Source organism: Lissotriton helveticus, chromosome 6, assembly GCF_964261635.1.
Source record: "Lissotriton helveticus chromosome 6, aLisHel1.1, whole genome shotgun sequence".
Classification (NCBI taxonomy): Eukaryota; Metazoa; Chordata; class Amphibia; order Caudata; family Salamandridae; genus Lissotriton; species Lissotriton helveticus.
Window position 1 is genome coordinate 1,970,980,366 of NC_136067.1, and position 21,267 is coordinate 1,971,001,632.

Genomic DNA, 21,267 nt, shown 5'->3' on the forward strand with positions numbered 1-21,267 from the left:
GCTTGCACTATCTGTGTCTCTAAGGGAACCATCTCACCCTCTCTCTGCAACATCTTTTCTGTGACTGCACCATCTGTCCCTCTGCCTGCAGCCCTGCACCATCTATACTCTGATTGTACCATGTCTGTGTCTGCTTGCACTATCTGTCCCTATGCCTGCAGCCCTGCACCATCTATCCTATGTGTGTTGACGTGGTCTGTGTCTGCTTGCAATATCTGTATCTCTGCTTGAACCATCTCACCCTCTCTCTGCAACATCTTTTCTGTGACTGCACCATCTGTCCCTCTACCTGCAGCCTTGCACCATCTATCCTCTGATTGTACCATGGCTGTGTCTGCTTGCACCATCTGTCCCTCTGCCTGCAGCCCTGCACCATCTATCCTCTGTGTGTACCATGTCTGTGTCTGCTTGCACTATCTGTCCCTTTGCCTGCAGCCCTGCACCATCTACCCTCTGTGTGTACCATGTCGTTGTCTGCTTGCACTATCTGTCCCTCTGCCTGCAGCCAGCCTGCACCATCTATCCTCTGTGTTTACCATGTATGTGTCTGCTTGCACTATATGTGTCTCTGCTTGAACCATCCCACCCTCTCTCTGCAACATCTATTCTGTGACTGCACCATCTGTCACTCTGCCTGCAGCCCTGCACAATCTATCCTCTGTGTGTTGACATGGTCTGCGTCTGCTTGCACTATCTGTATCTCTACTTGAACCATCTCACTCTCTCTCTGCAACATCTTTTCTGTGACTGCACCATCTGTCCCTCTGCCTGCAGCCCTGCACCATCTACCCTCTGATTGGACCATGACTGTGTCTGCTTAGACTACCTGTGTCCCTGCTTGAACCATCTCACCCTCTCTCTGCAACATATTTTCTGTGACTGCACCATCTGTCCCTCTGTCTGCAGGCCTGCCCCATCTATCTTCTGATTGTAACATGTCTGTTCTGCTTGCACTATCTGTCCATCTGCCTGCAGCCCTGCACCATCTATCCTCTGTGTGTCCCATGTCTGTGTCTGCTTGCACTATCTGTCCCTCTGACTGCAGCCCTGCACCATCTATACTCTGTGTGTACCATGTCTGCATCTGCTTGCACTATCTGTCCCTCTACCTGAAGCCCTGCACCATCTATCCTCTAATTGTACCATGTCTGTGTCTGCTTGCACTATCTGTCCCTCTGCCTGCAGCCCTGCACCAACTATCCTTTGTGTGTACCGTGTCTGTGTCTGCTTGCACTATCTGTGTCTCTGCTTGAACCACCTCACCCTCTCTCTGCAACATCTTTTCTGTGACTACACCATCTGTCCCTCTGCCTGCAGCTCTGCACCATCTATCCTCTGATTATACCATGTCTGTGTCTGCTTGCACTATCTGTGTCTCTGCTGGAACCATCTCACCCTTTCTCTGCAACATATTTTCTGTGACTGCACCATCTGTCCCTCTGCCTGCAGCCCTGCACCATCTATCCTCTGTGTGTATCATGTCTGTGTCTGCTTGCACTATCTGTGTCTCTAAGGGAACCATCTCACCCTCTCTCTGCAACATCTTTTCTGTGACTGCACCATCTGTCCCTCTGCCTGCAGCCTTCCACCACCTATCCTCTGATTGTACCATGGCTGTGTCTGCTTGCACCATCTGTACCTCTGCCCGCAGCCCTGCACCATCTATCCTCGGTGTGTACCATGTCTGTGTCTGCTTGCACTATCTGTCTCTCTGCCTGCCGCCCTGCACCATCTACCCTATGTGTGTACCATGTCTGTTTCTGCTTGCACTATCTGTCCCTCTGCCTGCAGCCAGCCTGCACCATCTATCCTCTGTGTTTACCATGTATGTGTCTGCTTGCACTATATGTGTCTCTGCTTGAACCATCCCACCCTCTCTCTGCAACATATTTTCTGTGACTACACCATCTGTCCCTCTGCCGGCAGCCCTGCACCATCTATCCTCTGTGTGTACCATGTCTGTGTCTGCTTGCACTATCTGTCCCTCTGCCTGCAGCCCTGCACCATCGATTCTCTGTGTGTACCATGTCTGTGTCTGCTTGCACTATATGTGTCTCTGCTTGAACCATCTCACCCTCTCTCTGCAACATATTTTCTGTGACTGCACCATCTGTCCCTCTGCCTGCAGCCCTGCACCATCTATCCTCTGATTGTACCATGTCTGTGTCTGCTTGCACTATCTGTCCATCTGCCTGCAGCCCTGCACCATCTGTCCTCTGTGTGTACCATGCCTGCGTCTGCTTGCACTATCTTTCCCTCTACCTGAAGCCCTGCACCATCTATCCTCTAATTGTACCATTTCTGTGTCTGCTTGCACTATCTGTCCCTCTGCCTGCAGCCCTGCACCATCTATGCTCTGTGTGTACCATTTCTGTGTCTACGTGCATTATCTGTCCCTCTGGCTGCAGCCCTGCACCATCTATTCTCTGTGTGTCCCATGTCTGTGTCTGCTTGCACTTTTCTTTCCCTCTGCCTGCAGCCCTGCACCAACTATCCTCTGTGTGTACAATGTCTGTGTCTGCTTGCACTACCTGTGTCTCTGCTTGAACTACCTCACCCTCTCTCTGCAACATCTTTTCTGTGACTACACCATCTGTCCCTCTGCCTGCAGCCCTGCACCATCTATCCTCTGATTATACCATGTCTGTGTCTGCTTGCACTATTCGTGTCTATGCTTGAACCATCTCACCCTCTCTCTGCAACATATTTTCTGTGACTGCACCATCTGACCCTCTGCCTGCAGCCCTGCACCATCTATCCTCTAATTGTACCATGTCTGTGTCTGCTTGCACTATCTGTCCCTCTGCCTGCAGCCCTGCACAATCTATCCTCTGTGTATTGACATGGTCTGTGTCTACTTGCACTATCTGTGTCTCTGCTTGAACCATCTCACCCTCTCTCTGCAACATCTTTTCTGTGACTGCACCATCTGTCCCTCTACCTGCAGCCCTGCACAATCTATCCTCTGTGTGTTGACATGGTCTGTGTCTGCTTGCACTATCTGTATCTCTGCTTGAACCATCTCACTCTCTCTCTGCAACATCTTTTCCGTGACTGCACCATCTGTCCCTCTGCCTGCAGGCCTGCACCATCTATCCTCTGAGTGTACCATGTCTGTGTCTGCTTGCACTATCTGTCCATCTGCCTGCAGCCCGGCACCATCTATCCTCTGTGTGTACTATATATGTGTCTGCTTGCACAATATGTGTCTCTGCTTGAACCATCCCACCCTCTCTCTGCGTTTCTTTTTCATTTCATTTCATGTGTGTACCATGTCTGTGTCTGCTTGCACTATCTGTCCCTCTGCCTGCAGCCCTGCACCATCTATCCTCTGTGTGTTGACATGGTCTGTGTCTGCTTGCACTATCTGTATCTCTGCTTGAAACATCTCACCCTCTCCATCTCACCCTCTCCATCTCACCATCTGTCCCTCTGCCTGCAGCCCTGCACCATCTATCCTCTGATTGTACCATGGCTGTGTCTGCTTGCACTATCCGTCCCTCTGCCTGCAGCCCTGCACCAACTATCCTCTGTGTGTACCATGTCTGTGTCTGCTTGCTTTATCTGTCCCTTTGCCTGCAGCCCTGCACCATCTATCCTCTGTATGTACCATGTCTGTGTCTGCTTGCACTATCTGTCCCTCTGCCTGCAGCCCTGCACCATCTATCCTCTGTGTGTACTATATATGTGTCTGCTTGCACAATATGTGTCTCTGCTTGAACCATCCCACCCTCTCTCTGCACCATCTATCCTCTGATTATACCTTGTCTGTGTCTGCTTGCACTATCTGTGTCTCTGCTTGAACCATCTCACCCTCTCTCTGCAACATCTTTTCTGTGACTGCACCATCTGTCCCTCTGCCTGCAGCCCTGCACCATCTATCCTCTGTATGTACCATGTCTGTGTCTGCTTGCACTATCTGTCCCTCTGCCTGCAGCCCTGCACCATCTATCCTCTGTGTGTACTATATATGTGTCTGCTTGCACAATATGTGTCTCTGCTTGAACCATCCCACCCTCTCTCTGCACCATCTATCCTCTGATTATACCTTGTCTGTGTCTGCTTGCACTATCCGTGTCTCTGCTTGAACCATCTCACCCTCTCTCTGCAACATCTTTTCTGTGACTGCACCATCTGTCACTCTGCCTGCAGCCCTGCGCAATCTATCCTCTGTGTGTTGACATGGTCTGTGTCTGCTTGCACTATCTGTATCTCTGCTTGAACCATCTCACTCTCTCTCTGCAGCATCTTTTCTGTGACTGCACCATCTGTCCCTCTGCCTGCAGCCCTGCACCATCTACCCTCTGATTGGACCATGACTGTGTCTGCTTAGACTATCTGTGTCCCTGCTTGAACCATCTCACCCTCTCTCTGCAACATATTTTCTGTGACTGCATCATCTGTCCCTCTGTCTGCAGGCCTGCACCATCTATCTTCTGATTGTACCATGTCTGTGTCTGCTTTCACTATCTGTCCATCTGCCTGCAGCCCTGCACCATCTATCCTCTGTGTGTCCCATGTCTGTGTCTGCTTGCACTATCTGTCCCTCTGACTGCAGCCCTGCACCATCTATCCTCTGTGTGTACCATGTCTGCATCTGCTTGCACTATCTGTCCCTCTACCTGAAGCCCTGCACCATATATCCTCTAATTGTACCATGTCTGTGTCTGCTTGCACTATCTGTCCCTCTGCCTGCAGCCCTGCACCAACTATCCTCTGTGTGTACCATGTCTGTGTCTGCTTGCACTATCTGTGTCTCTGCTTGAACCACCTCACCCTCTCTCTGCAACATCTTTTCTGTGACTACACCATCTGTCCCTCTGCCTGCAGCCCTGCACCATCTATCCTCGGATTATACCATGTCTGTGTCTGCTTGCACTATCTGTGTCTCTGCTGGAACCATCTCACCCTCTCTCTGCAACATATTTTCTGTGACTGCACCATCTGTCCCTCTGCCTGCAGCCCTGCGCCATCTATCCTCTGTGTGTATCATGTCTGTGTCTGCTTGCACTATCTGTGTCTCTAAGGGAACCATCTCACCCTCTCTCTGCAACACCTTTTCTGTGACTGCACCATCTGTCCCTCTGCCTGCAGCCCTGCACCATCTATCCTCTGATTGTACCATGTCTGTGTCTGCTTGCACTATCTGTCCCTATGCCTGCAGCCCTGCACCATCTATCCTATGTGTGTTGACGTGGTCTGTGTCTGCTTGCAATATCTGTATCTCTGCTTGAACCATCTCACCCTCTCTCTGCAACATCTTTTCTGTGACTGCACCATCTGTCCCTCTGCCTGCAGCCCTGCACCATCTATCCTCTGTGTGTACCATGTCTGTGTCTGCTTGCACTATCTGTCCCTCTGCCTGCAGCCCTGCACCATCTACCCTCTGTGTGTACCATGTCTTTGTCTGCTTGCACTATCTGTCCCTCTGCCTGCAGCCAGCCTGCACCATCTATCCTCTGTGTTTACCATGTATGTGTCTGCTTGCACTATATGTGTCTCTGCTTGAACCATCCCACCCTCTCTCTGCAACATCTTTTCTGTGACTGCACCATCTGTCCCTCTGCCTGCAGCCCTGCACCATCTACCCTCTGATTGGACCATGACTGTGTCTGCTTAGACTACCTGTGTCCCTGCTTGAACCATCTCACCCTCTCTCTGCAACATATTTTCTGTGACTGCACCATCTGTCCCTCTGTCTGCAGGCCTGCCCCATCTATCTTCTGATTGTACCATGTCTGTTCTGCTTGCACTATCTGTCCATCTGCCTGCAGCCCTGCACCATCTATCCTCTGTGTGTCCCATGTCTGTGTCTGCTTGCACTATCTGTCCCTCTGACTGCAGCCCTGCACCATCTATACTCTGTGTGTACCATGTCTGCATCTGCTTGCACTATCTGTCCCTCTACCTGAAGCCCTGCACCATCTATCCTCTAATTGTACCATGTCTGTGTCTGCTTGCACTATCTGTCCCTCTGCCTGCAGCCCTGCACCAACTATCCTTTGTGTGTACCATGTCTGTGTCTGCTTGCACTATATGTGTCTCTGCTTGAACCACCTCACCCTCTCTCTGCAACATCTTTTCTGTGACTACACCATCTGTCCCTCTGCCTGCAGCCCTGCACCATCTATCCTCTGATTATACCATGTCTGTGTCTGCTTGCACTATCTGTGTCTCTGCTGGAACCATCTCACCCTTTCTCTGCAACATATTTTCTGTGACTGCACCATCTGTCCCTCTGCCTGCAGCCCTGCACCATCTATCCTCTGTGTGTATCATGTCTGTGTCTGCTTGCACTATCTGTGTCTCTAAGGGAACCATCTCACCCTCTCTCTGCAACATCTTTTCTGTGACTGCACCATCTGTCCCTCTGCCTGCAGCCTTCCACCACCTATCCTCTGATTTTACCATGGCTGTGTCTGCTTGCACCATCTGTACCTCTGCCCGCAGCCCTGCACCATCTATCCTCTGTGTGTACCATGTCTGTGTCTGCTTGCACTATCTTTCCCTCTGCCTGCAGCCAGCCTGCACCATCTATCCTCTGTGTTTACCATGTATGTGTCTGCTTGCACTATATGTGTCTCTGCTTGAACCATCCCACCCTCTCTCTGCAACATCTTTTCTGTGACTGCACCATCTGTCACTCTGCCTGCAGCCCTGCACAATCTATCCTCTGTGTGTTGACATGGTCTGCGTCTGCTTGCACTATCTGTATCTCTGCTTGAACCATCTCACTCTCTCTCTGCAACATCTTTTCTGTGACTGCACCATCTGTCCCTCTGCCTGCAGCCCTGCACCATCTACCCTCTGATTGGACCATGACTGTGTCTGCTTAGACTACCTGTGTCCCTGCTTGAACCATCTCACCCTCTCTCTGCAACATATTTTCTGTGACTGCACCATCTGTCCCTCTGTCTGCAGGCCTGCCCCATCTATCTTCTGATTGTACCATGTGTGTTCTGCTTGCACTATCTGTCCATCTGCCTGCAGCCCTGCACCATCTATCCTCTGTGTGTCCCATATCTGTGTCTGCTTGCACTATCTGTCCCTCTGACTGCCGCCCTGCACCATCTATACTCTGTGTGTACCATGTCTGCATCTGCTTGCACTATCTGTCCCTCTACCTGAAGCCCTGCACCATCTATCCTCTAATTGTACCATGTCTGTGTCTGCTTGCACTATCTGTCCCTCTGCCTGCAGCCCTGCACCAACTATCCTTTGTGTGTACCATGTCTGTGTCTGATTGCACTATCTGTGTCTCTGCTTGAACCACCTCACCCTCTCTCTGCAACATCTTTTCTGTGACTACACCATCTGTCCCTCTGCCTGCAGCCCTGCACCATCTATCCTCTGATTATACCATGTCTGTGTCTGCTTGCACTATCTGTGTCTCTGCTGGAACCATCTCACCCTTTCTCTGCAACATATTTTCTGTGACTGCACCATCTGTCCCTCTGCCTGCAGCCCTGCACCATCTATCCTCTGTGTGTATCATGTCTGTGTCTGCTTGCACTATCTGTGTCTCTAAGGGAACCATCTCACCCTCTCTCTGCAACATCTTTTCTGTGACTGCACCATCTGTCCCTCTGCCTGCAGCCTTCCACCACCTATCCTCTGATTTTACCATGGCTGTGTCTGCTTGCACCATCTGTACCTCTGCCCGCAGCCCTGCACAATCTATCCTCTGTGTGTTGACATGGTCTGCGTCTGCTTGCACTATCTGTATCTCTGCTTGAACCATCTCACTCTCTCTCTGCAACATCTTTTCTGTGACTGCACCATCTGTCCCTCTGCCTGCAGCCCTGCACCATCTACCCTCTGATTGGACCATGACTGTGTCTGCTTAGACTACCTGTGTCACTGCTTGAACCATCTCACCCTCTCTCTGCAACATATTTTCTGTGACTGCACCATCTGTCCCTCTGTCTGCAGGCCTGACCCATCTATCTTCTGATTGTACCATGTCTGTTCTGCTTGCACTATCTGTACATCTGCCTGCAGCCCTGCACCATCTATCCTCTGTGTGTCCCATGTCTGTGTCTGCTTGCACTATCTGTCCCTCTGACTGCAGCCCTGCACCATCTATACTCTGTGTGTACCATGTCTGCATCTGCTTGCACTATCTGTCCCTCTACCTGAAGCCCTGCACCATCTATCCTCTAATTGTACCATGTCTGTGTCTGCTTGCACTATCTGTCCCTCTGCCTGCAGCCCTGCACCAACTATCCTTTGTGTGTACCATGTCTGTGTCTGCTTGCACTATATGTGTCTCTGCTTGAACCACCTCACCCTCTCTCTGCAACATCTTTTCTGTGACTACACCATCTGTCCCTCTGCCTGCAGCCCTGCACCATCTATCCTCTGATTATACCATGTCTGTGTCTGCTTGCACTATCTGTGTCTCTGCTGGAACCATCTCACCCTTTCTCTGCAACATATTTTCTGTGACTGCACCATCTGTCCCTCTGCCTGCAGCCCTGCACCATCTATCCTCTGTGTGTATCATGTCTGTGTCTGCTTGCACTATCTGTGTCTCTAAGGGAACCATCTCACCCTCTCTCTGCAACATCTTTTCTGTGACTGCACCATCTGTTCCTCTGCCTGCAGCCTTCCACCACCTATCCTCTGATTTTACCATGGCTGTGTCTGCTTGCACCATCTGTACCTCTGCCCGCAGCCCTGCACCATCTATCCTCTGTGTGTACCATGTCTGTGTCTGCTTGCACTATCTTTCCCTCTGCCTGCAGCCAGCCTGCACCATCTATCCTCTGTGTTTACCATGTATGTGTCTGCTTGCACTATATGTGTCTCTGCTTGAACCATCCCACCCTCTCTCTGCAACATCTTTTCTGTGACTGCACCATCTGTCACTCTGCCTGCAGCCCTGCACAATCTATCCTCTGTGTGTTGACATGGTCTGCGTCTGCTTGCACTATCTGTATCTCTGCTTGAACCATCTCACTCTCTCTCTGCAACATCTTTTCTGTGACTGCACCATCTGTCCCTCTGCCTGCAGCCCTGCACCATCTACCCTCTGATTGGACCATGACTGTGTCTGCTTAGACTACCTGTGTCCCTGCTTGAACCATCTCACCCTCTCTCTGCAACATATTTTCTGTGACTGCACCATCTGTCCCTCTGTCTGCAGGCCTGCCCCATCTATCTTCTGATTGTACCATGTGTGTTCTGCTTGCACTATCTGTCCATCTGCCTGCAGCCCTGCACCATCTATCCTCTGTGTGTCCCATATCTGTGTCTGCTTGCACTATCTGTCCCTCTGACTGCCGCCCTGCACCATCTATACTCTGTGTGTACCATGTCTGCATCTGCTTGCACTATCTGTCCCTCTACCTGAAGCCCTGCACCATCTATCCTCTAATTGTACCATGTCTGTGTCTGCTTGCACTATCTGTCCCTCTGCCTGCAGCCCTGCACCAACTATCCTTTGTGTGTACCATGTCTGTGTCTGATTGCACTATCTGTGTCTCTGCTTGAACCACCTCACCCTCTCTCTGCAACATCTTTTCTGTGACTACACCATCTGTCCCTCTGCCTGCAGCCCTGCACCATCTATCCTCTGATTATACCATGTCTGGGTCTGCTTGCACTATCTGTGTCTCTGCTGGAACCATCTCACCCTTTCTCTGCAACATATTTTCTGTGACTGCACCATCTGTCCCTCTGCCTGCAGCCCTGCACCATCTATCCTCTGTGTGTATCATGTCTGTGTCTGCTTGCACTATCTGTGTCTCTAAGGGAACCATCTCACCCTCTCTCTGCAACATCTTTTCTGTGACTGCACCATCTGTCCCTCTGCCTGCAGCCTTCCACCACCTATCCTCTGATTTTACCATGGCTGTGTCTGCTTGCACCATCTGTACCTCTGCCCGCAGCCCTGCACAATCTATCCTCTGTGTGTTGACATGGTCTGCGTCTGCTTGCACTATCTGTATCTCTGCTTGAACCATCTCACTCTCTCTCTGCAACATCTTTTCTGTGACTGCACCATCTGTCCCTCTGCCTGCAGCCCTGCACCATCTACCCTCTGATTGGACCATGACTGTGTCTGCTTAGACTACCTGTGTCACTGCTTGAACCATCTCACCCTCTCTCTGCAACATATTTTCTGTGACTGCACCATCTGTCCCTCTGTCTGCAGGCCTGACCCATCTATCTTCTGATTGTACCATGTCTGTTCTGCTTGCACTATCTGTACATCTGCCTGCAGCCCTGCACCATCTATCCTCTGTGTGTCCCATGTCTGTGTCTGCTTGCACTATCTGTCCCTCTGACTGCAGCCCTGCACCATCTATACTCTGTGTGTACCATGTCTGCATCTGCTTGCACTATCTGTCCCTCTACCTGAAGCCCTGCACCATCTATCCTCTAATTGTACCATGTCTGTGTCTGCTTGCACTATCTGTCCCTCTGCCTGCAGCCCTGCACCAACTATCCTTTGTGTGTACCATGTCTGTGTCTGCTTGCACTATCTGTGTCTCTGCTTGAACCACCTCACCCTCTCTCTGCAACATCTTTTCTGTGACTACACCATCTGTACCTCTGCCTGCAGCCCTGCACCATCTATCCTCTGATTATACCATGTCTGTGTCTGCTTGCACTATCTGTGTCTCTGCTGGAACCATCTCACCCTTTCTCTGCAACATATTTTCTGTGACTGCACCATCTGTCCCTCTGCCTGCAGCCCTGCACCATCTATCCTCTGTGTGTATCATGTCTGTGTCTGCTTGCACTATCTGTGTCTCTAAGGGAACCATCTCACCCTCTCGCTGCAACATCTTTTCTGTGACTGCACCATCTGTCCCTCTGCCTGCAGCCTCCCACCACCTATCCTCTGATTTTACCATGGCTGTGTCTGCTTGCACCATCTGTACCTCTGCCCGCAGCCCTGCACCATCTATCCTCTGTGTGTACCATGTCTGTGTCTGCTTGCACTATCTGTCCCTCTGCCTGCCGCCCTGCACCATCTACCCTATGTGTGTACCATGTCTGTTTCTGCTTGCACTATCTGTCCCTCTGCCTGCAGCCAGCCTGCACCATCTATCCTCTGTGTTTACCATGTATGTGTCTGCTTGCACTATATGTGTCTCTGCTTGAACCATCCCACCCTCTCTCTGCAACATATTTTCTGTGACTACACCATCTGTCCCTCTGCCGGCAGCCCTGCACCATCTATCCTCTGTGTGTACCATGTCTGTGTCTGCTTGCACTATCTGTCCCTCTGCCTGCAGCCCTGCACCATCGATTCTCTGTGTGTACCATGTCTGTGTCTGCTTGCACTATATGTGTCTCTGCTTGAACCATCTCACCCTCTCTCTGCAACATATTTTCTGTGACTGCACCATCTGTCCCTCTGCCTGCAGCCCTGCACCATCTATCCTCTGATTGTACCATGTCTGTGTCTGCTTGCACTATCTGTCCATCTGCCTGCAGCCCTGCACCATCTGTCCTCTGTGTGTACCATGCCTGCGTCTGCTTGCACTATCTTTCCCTCTACCTGAAGCCCTGCACCATCTATCCTCTAATTGTACCATTTCTGTGTCTGCTTGCACTATCTATCCCTCTGCCTGCAGCCCTGCACCATCTATGCTCTGTGTGTACCATTTCTGTGTCTACGTGCATTATCTGACCCTCTGGCTGCAGCCCTGCACCATCTATTCTCTGTGTGTCCCATGTCTGTGTCTGCTTGCACTATCTTTCCCTCTGCCTGCAGCCCTGCACCAACTATCCTCTGTGTGTACAATGTCTGTGTCTGCTTGCACTACCTGTGTCTCTGCTTGAACTACCTCACCCTCTCTCTGCAACATCTTTTCTGTGACTACACCATCTGTCCCTCTGCCTGCAGCCCTGCACCATCTATCCTCTGATTATACCATGTCTGTGTCTGCTTGCACTATCCGTGTCTATGCTTGAACCATCTCACCCTCTCTCTGCAACATATTTTCTGTGACTCCACCATCTGACCCTTTGCCTGCAGCCCTGCACCATCTATCCTCTAATTGTACCATGTCTGTGTCTGCTTGCACTATCTGTCCCTCTGCCTGCAGCCCTGCACAATCTATCCTCTGTGTATTGACATGGTCTGTGTCTACTTGCACTATCTGTGTCTCTGCTTGAACCATCTCACCCTCTCTCTGCAACATCTTTTCTGTGACTGCACCATCTGTCCCTCTGCCTGCAGCCCTGCACAATCTATCCTCTGTGTGTTTACATGGTCTGTGTCTGCTTGCACTATCTGTATCTCTGCTTGAACCATCTCACTCTCTCTCTGCAACATCTTTTCCGTGACTGCACCATCTGTCCCTCTGCCTGCAGGCCTGCACCATTTATCCTCTGATTGTACCATGTCTGTGTCTGCTTGCACTATCTGTCCATCTGCCTGCAGCCCGGCACCATTGATCCTCTGTGTGTACCATGTCTGTGTCTGCTTGCACTATCTGTCCCTCTGACTGCAGCCCTACACCATCTATCCTCTGTGTGTACCATGTCTGCATCTGCTTGCACTATCTGTGTCTCTAAGGGAACCATCTCACCCTCTCTCTGTAACATCTTTTCTGTGACTGCACCATCTGTCCCTCTACCTGAAGCCCTGCACCATCGATCCTCTAATTGTACCATGTCTGTATCTGCTTGCACTATCTGTCCATCTGCCTGCAGCCCGGCACCATTGATCCTCTGTGTGTACCATGTCTGTGTCTGCTTGCACTATTTGTCCCTCTGCCTGCAGCCCTGCACCAACTATCCTCTGTGTGTACCATGTCTGTGTCTGCTTGCACTATCTGTGTCTCTGCTTGAACCACCTCACCCTCTCTCTGCAACATATTTTCTGTGACTACACCATCTGTCCCTCTGCCTGCACCCCTGCACCATCTATCCTCTGATTATACCATGTCTGTGTCTGCTTGCACTATCTGTGTCTCTGCTGGAACCATCTCACCCTCTCTCTGCAACATATTTTCTGTGACTGCACCATCTGTCCCTCTGCCTGCAGCCCTGCACCATCTATCCTCTGTGTGTATCATGTCTGTGTCTGCTTGCACTATCTGTGTCTCTAAGGGAACCATCTCACCCTCTCTCTGCAACATCGTTTCTGTGACTGCACCATCTGTCCCTCTGCCTGCAGCCCTGCATCATCTTTCCTCTGATTGTACCATGTCTGTGTCTGCTTGCAATACCTGTGTCTCTGCTTGAACCATCTCACCCTCTCTCTGCAACATCTTTTCTGTGACTGAACCATCTGTCCCTCTGCCTGCAGCCCAAAACCATCTGTCCTCTAATTGTACCATGTCTGTGTCTGCTTGCACTATCTGTACCTCTGCCTGCAGCCCGAAACCATCTATCCTCTGTGTGTTGACATGGTCTGTGTCTGCTTGCAATATCTGTATCTCTGCTTGAACCATCTCACCCTCTCTCTGCAACATCTTTTCTGTGACTGCACCATTTGTCCCTCTCCCTGCAGCCTTGCACCATCTATCCTCTGATTGTACCATGGCTGTGTCTGCTTGCACTATCTGTCCCTCTGCCTGCAGCCCTGCACCATCTATCCTCTGTGTGTACCATGTCTGTGTCTGCTTGCACTATCTGTCCCTCTGCCTGCATCCCTGCACCATCTACCCTCTGTGTGTACCATGTCTGTGTCTGCTTGCACTATCTGTCCCTCTGCCCTCAGCCCTGCACCATCTATGCTCTGTGTTTACCATGTATGTGTCTGCTTGCACTATATGTGTCTCTGCTTGAACCATCCCACCCTCTCTCTGCACCATATTTTCTGTGACTACACCATCTCTCCCTCTGCCTGCAGCCCTGCACCATCGATTCTCTGGGTGTACCATGTCTGTGTCTGCTTGCACTATCTGTGTCTCAGCTTGAACCATCTCACCCTCTCTCTGCAACATCTTTTCTGTGACTGCACCATCTGTCCCTCTGTCTGCAGCCCTGCACCATCTATCCTCTGATTGTACCATGTCTGTGTCTGCTTGCACTATCTGTCCATCTGCCTGCAGCCCTGCACCATCTATCCTCTGTGTGTACCATGTATGTGTCTGCTTGCACTATCTGTCCCTCTGTTGCAGCCCTACACCATCTATCCTCTGTGTGTACCATGTCTGCGTCTGCTTGCACTATCTGTCCCTCTACCTGAAGCCCTGCATAATCTATCCTCTAATTCTACCATGTCTGTGTCTGCTTGCACTATCCGTCCCTCTGCCTGCAGCCCTGCACCATCTATGCTCTGTGTGTACAATGTCTGTGTCTGCTTGCACTATCTGTGTCTCTGCTTGAACCACCTCACCCTTTCTCTGCAACATCTTTTCTGTGACTACACCATCTGTCCCTCTGCCTGCAGCCCTGCACCATCTATCCTCTGATTATACCATGTCTGTGTCTGCTTGCACTACCCGTGTCTATGCTTGAACCATCTCACCCTCTCTCTGCAACATATTTTCTGTGACTGCACCATCTGTCCCTCTCCCTGCAGTCCTGCACCATCTATTATCTGTGTGTACCATGTCTGTGTCTGCTTGCACTATCTGTGTCTCTGAGGGAACCATCTCACCCTCTCTCTGCAACATCTTTTCTGTGACTGCACCATCTGTCCCTCTGCATGCAGCCCTGTACCATCTATCCTCTGATTGTACCATGTCTGTGTCTGCTTGCAATATCTGTGTCTCTGCTTGAACCATCTCACCCTCTCTCTGCAAAATCTTTTCTGTGACTGCACCATCTGTCCCTCTGCCTGCAGCCCGACACCATCTATCCTCTAATTGTACCATGTTTGTGTCTGCTTGCACTATCTGTCCCTCTGCCTGCAGCCCTGCACCATCTATCCTCTGTGTGTTGATATGGTCTGTCTCTGCTTGCAATATCTGTATCTCTGCTTGAACCATCTCACTCTCTCTCTGTAACATCTTTTCTGTGACTGCACCATCTGTCCCTCTGCCTGCAGCCCTGCACCATCTATCCTCTGTGTGTACCATATATGTGTCTGCTTGCACTATATGTGTCTCTGCGTGAACCATCCCACCCTCTCTCTGCAACATCTTTTATGTGACTACACCATCTGTCCCTCTGCCTGCAGCCTTGCACCATCTATCCTCTAATTATACCATATCTGTGTCTGGTTGCACTATCTGTCCCTCTGCCTGCAGCCCTGCACCATCTATACTATGTGTGTACCATGTCTGTGTCTGCTCGCACTATCTGTCCCTCTGGCTGCAGCCCTACAATATCTATCCTCTGTGTGTACTATGTCTGCGTCTGCTTGCACTATCTGTCCCTCTACCTGCAGCCCTGCACCATCTATCCTCTAATTGTACCATGCCTGTGTCTGTTTGCACTGTCTGTCCCTCTGCCTGCAGCCCTGCACCATCTATGCTCTGTGTGTACCATTTCTGTGTCTACTTGCACTATCTGTCCCTCTGCCCGCAGCTCTGCACCATCTATCCTCTGTGTGTACCATGTCTGTGTCTGCTTGCACTATCTGTCCCTCTGCCTGCAGCCCTGCACCATCTATCCTCTGTGTGTTGACATGGTCTGTGTCTGCTTGCACTATCTGTATCTCTGCTTGAACCATCTCACCCTCTCTCTGCAACATATTTTCTGTGACTACACCATCTGTCCCTCTGCCGGCAGCCCTGCACCATCTATCCTCTGTGTGTACCATGTCTGTGTCTGCTTGCACTATCTGTCCCTCTGCCTGCAGCCCTGCACCATCAATTCTCTGTGTGTACCATGTCTGTGTCTGCTTGCACTATCTGTGTCTCTGCTTGAACCATCTCACCCTCTCTCTGCAACATCTTTTCTGTGACTGCACCATCTTTCCCTCTCTGCCTGCAGCCCTGCACCATCTACCCTTTGCTTGGACCATGACTGTGTCTGCTTAGACTATCTGTGTCCCTGCTTGAACCATCTCACACTCTCTCTGCAACATCTTTTCTGTGACTGCACCATCTGTCCCTCTGCCTGCAGCCCTGCACCATCTACCCTTTGATTGGACCATGACTGTGTCTGCTTGCAATATCTGTGTCTCTGCTTGAACCATCTCACCCTCTCTCTGCAAAATCTTTTCTGTGACTGCAATATCTGTCCTTCTGCCTGCAGCCCTGCACCATCTATCCTCTGTGTGTTGACATGGTCTGTGTCTGCTTGCAATATCTGTATCTCTGCTTGAACCATCTCACCCTCTCTCTGTAACATCGTTTCTGTGACTGCACCATCTGTCCCTCTGCCTGCAGCTCTGCACCATCTATCCTCTGTGTGTACCATCTCTGTGTCTGCTTGCACTATCTGTCCCTCTGCCTGCAGCCCTGCACCATCTATCTTCTGTGTGTACCATGTCTGTGTCTGCTTGCACTATTTGTGTCTTTGAGGGAACCATCTCACGCTCTCTCTGCAACATCTTTTCTGTGACTGCACCATCTGTCCCTCTGCCTGCAGCCCTGCACCATCTATCCTCTGATTGTACCATGGCTGTGTCTGCTTGCACTATCTGTCCCTCTGCCTGCAGCCCTGCACCAGATATCCTCTGTGTGTACCATGTCCGTGTCTGCTCACACTATCTGTCCCTCTGCCTGCAGCTCTGCACCATCTATCCTCTGTATGTACCATGTCTGTGTCTGCTTGCACTATCTGTCCCTCTGCCTGCAGCCCTGCACCATCTATCATCTGTGTGTACCATATATGTGTCTGCTTGCACTATATGTGTCTCTGCTTGAACCATTCCACCCTCTCTCTGCACCATCTATCCTCTGATTATACCTTGTCTGTGTCTGCTTGCACTATCTGTGTCTCTGCTTGAACCATCTCACCCTCTCTCTGCAACATCTTTTCTGTGACTGCACCATCTGTCCCTCTGCCTGCAGCCCTGCACCATCTATCCTCTAATTGTACGATGTCTGTGTCTGCTTGCACTATCTGTCTCTCTGCCTGCAGCCCTGCACAATGTATCCTCTGTGTATTGACATGGTCTGTGTCTGCTTGCACTATCTGTGTCTCTGCCTGCAGCCCTGCACCAACTATCCTCTGTGTGTACAATGTCTGTGTCTGCTTGCACTACCTGTGTCTCTGCTTGAACTACCTCACCCTCTCTCTGCAACATCTTTTCTGTGACTACACCATCTGTCCCTCTGCCTGCAGCCCTGCACCATCTATCCTCTAATTATACCATGTCTGTGTCTGCTTGCACTATCCGTGTCTATGCTTGAACCATCTCACCGTCTCTCTGCAAAATATTTTCTGTGACTGCACCATCTGACCCTCTGCCTGCAGCCCTGCACCATCTATCCTCTAATTGTACCATGTCTGTGTCTGCTTGCACTATCTGTCCCTCTGCCTGCAGCCCTGCACAATCTATCCTCTGTGTATTGACATGGTCTGTGTCTACTTGCACTATCTGTGTCTCTGCTTGAACCATCTCACCCTCTCTCTGCAACATCTTTTCTGTGACTGCACCATCTGTCCCTCTGCCTGCAGCCCTGCACAATCTATCCTCTGTGTGTTGACATGGTCTGTGTCTGCTTGCACTATCTGTATCTCTGCTTGAACCATCTCACTCTCTCTCTGCAACATCTTTTCCGTGACTGCACCATCTGTCCCTCTGCCTGCAGGCCTGCACCATCTATCCTCTGATTGTACCATGTCTGTGTCTGCTTGCACTATCTGTCCATCTGCCTGCAGCCCGGCACCATTGATCCTCTGTGTGTACCATGTCTGTGTCTGCTTGCACTATCTGTCCCTCTAACTGCAGCCCTACACCATCTATCCTCTGTGTGTACCATGTCTGCATCTGCTTGCACTATCTGTGTCTCTAAGGGAACCATCTCACCCTCTCTCTGCAACATCTTTTCTGTGACTGCACCATCTGTCCCTCTACCTGAAGCCCTGCACCATCGATCCTCTAATTGTACCATGTCTGTGTCTGCTTGCACTATTTGTCCCTCTGCCTGCAGCCCTGCACCAACTATCCTCTGTGTGTACCATGTCTGTGTCTGCTTGCACTATCTGTGTCTCTGCTTGAACCACCTCACCCTCTCTCTGCAACATCTTTTCTGTGACTACACCATCTGTCCCTCTGCCTGCACCCCTGCACCATCTATCCTCTGATTATACCATGTCTGTGTCTGCTTGCACTATCTGTGTCTCTGCTGGAACCATCTCACCCTCTCTCTGCAACATATTTTCTGTGACTGCACCATCTGTCCCTCTGCCTGCAGCCCTGCACCATCTATCCTCTGTGTGTATCATGTCTGTGTCTGCTTGCACTATCTGTGTCTCTAAGGGAACCATCTCACCCTCTCTCTGCAACATCTTTTCTGTGACTGCACCATCTGTCCCTCTGCCTGCAGCCCTGCATCATCTTTCCTCTGATTGTACCATGTCTGTGTCTGCTTGCAATACCTGTGTCTCTGCTTGAACCATCTCACCCTCTCTCTGCAACATCTTTTCTGTGACTGCACCATCTGTCCCTCTGCCTGCAGCCCGAAACCATATATCCTCTAATTGTACCATGTCTGTGTCTGCTTGCACTATCTGTCCCTCTGCCTGCAGCCCGAAACCATCTATCCTATGTGTGTATCATGTCTGTGTCTGCTTGCACTATCTGTCCCTCTGGCTGCAGCCCTACACCATCCATCCTCTGTGTGTACTATGTCTGCGTCTGCTTGCACTATTTGTCCCTCTACCTGCAGCCCTACACCATATATCCTCTAATTGTACCATGCCTGTGTCTGTTTGCACTGTCTGTCCCTCTGCCTGCAGCCCTGCACCATCTATCCTTTGATTGTACCATGTCTGTGTCTGCTTGCACTATATGTCCCTCTGCCTGCATCCCTGCACCATCTATCCTCCGTGTGTATCATGTCATTTTCTGCTTGCACTATCTGTCCCTCTGCCTGCAGCCCTGCACCATCTATCCTCTGTGTGTACCATGTCTGTGTCTGCTTGCACTATCTGTACCTCTGCCGGCAGCCCTGCACCATCGATTCTCTGTGTGTACCATGTCTGTGTCTGCTTGCACTATCTGTGTCTCTGCTTGAACCATCTTACCCTCTCTCTGCAACATATTTTCTGTGACTGCACCATCTGTCACTCTGCCTGCAGCCCTGCACAATCTATCCTCTGTGTGTTGACATGGTCTGTGTCTGCTTGCACTATCTGTATCTCTGCTTGAACCATCTCACTCTCTCTCTGCAACATCTTTTCTGTGACTGCACCATCTGTCCCTCTGCCTGCAGCCCTGCACCATCTACCCTCTGATTGGACCATGACTGTGTCTGCTTAGACTATCTGTGTCCCTGCTTGAACCATCTCACCCTCTCTCTGCAACATATTTTCTGTGACTGCACCACCTGTCCCTCTGTCTGAAGGCCTGCACCATCTATCCTCTGATTGTACCATGTCTGTGTCTGCTTGCACTATCTGTCCATCTGCCTGCAGCCCTGCACCATCTATCCTCTGTGTGTCCCATGTCTGTGTCTGCTTGCACTATCTGTCCCTCTGACTGCAGCCCTGCACCATCTATCCTCTGTGTGTACCATGTCTGCATCTGCTTGCACTATCTGTCCCTCTACCTGAAGCCCTACACCATCTATCCTCTAATTGTACCATGTCTGTGTCTGCTTGCACTATCTGTCCCTCTGCCTGCAGCCCTGCACCAACTATCCTCTGTGTGTACCATGTCTGTGTCTGCTTGCACTATCTGTCCCTCTGCCTGCAGCAATGCACCATCTATCCTCTGTGTTTACCATATATGTGTCTGCTTGCACTATATGTGTCTCTGCTTGATCCATCCCACCCTCTCCCTGCAACATCTTTTCTGTGACTACACCATCTGTCCCTCTGCCTGCAGCCCTGTCCCATCTAGCCTCTAATTGTACCATGTCTGTGTCTGCTTGCACTATCTGTCCCTCTGCCTGCAGCCCTGCACCATCTATCCTATGTGTGTATCATGTCTGTGTCTGCTTGCACTATCTGTCCCTCTGGCTGCAGCCCTACACCATCCATCCTCTGTGTGTACTATGTCTGCGTCTGCTTGCACTATCTGTCCCTCTACCTGCAGCCCTGCACCATATATCCTCTAATTGTACCATGCCTGTGTCTGTTTGCACTGTCTGTCCCTCTGCCTGCAGCCCTGCACCATCTATCCTTTGATTGTACCATGTCATTGTCTGCTTGCACTATCTGTCCCTCTGCCTGCAGCCCTGCACCATCTATCCTCTGTGTGTACCATGTCTGTGTCTGCTTGCACTATCTGTACCTCTGCTGGCAGCCCTGCACCATCGATTCTCTGTGTGTACCATGTCTGTGTCTGCTTGCACTATCTGTGTCTCTGCTTGAACCATCTTACCCTCTCTCTGCAACATCTTTTCTGTGACTGCGCCATCTGTCACTCTGCCTGCAGCCCTGCACAATCTATCCTCTGTGTGTTGACATGGTCTGTGTCTGCTTGCACTATCTGTATCTCTGCTTGAACCATCTCACTCTCTCTCTGCAACATATTTTCTGTGACTGCACCATCTGTCCCTCTGCCTGCAGCCCTGCACCATCTACCCTCTGATTGGACCATGACTGTGTCTGCTTAGACTATCTGTGTCCCTGCTTGAACCATCTCACCCTCTCTCTGCAACATATTTTCTGTGACTGCACCATCTGTCCCTCTGTCTGCAGGCCTGCACCATCTATCCTCTGATTGTACCATGTCTGTGTCTGCTTGCACTATCTGTCCATCTGCCTGCAGCCCTGCACCATCTATCCTCTGTGTGTCCCATGTCTGTGTCTGCTGGCACTATCTGTCCCTCTGACTGCAGCCCTGCACCATCTATCCTCTGTGTGTACCATGTCGGCATCTGCTTGCACTATCTGTCCCTCTACCTGAAGCCCTACACCATCTATCCTCTAATTGTACCATGTCTGTGTCTGCTTGCACTATCTGTCCCTCTGCCTGCAGCCCTGCACCAACTATCCTCTGTGTGTACCATGTCTGTGTCTGCTTGCACTATCTGTGTCTCTGCTTGAACCACCTCACCCTCTCTCTGCAACATCTTTTCTGTGACTATACCATTTGTACCTCTGCCTGCAGCCCTGCACCATCTATCCTCTGTTTGTACCATGTCTGTGTCTGCTTGCACTATCTGTCCCTATGCCTGCAGCCCTGCACCATCTATCCTCTGTGTGTTGACATGGTCTGTGTCTGCTTGCAATATCTGTATCTCTGCTTGAACCATCTCACCCTCTCTCTGCAACATCTTTTCTGTC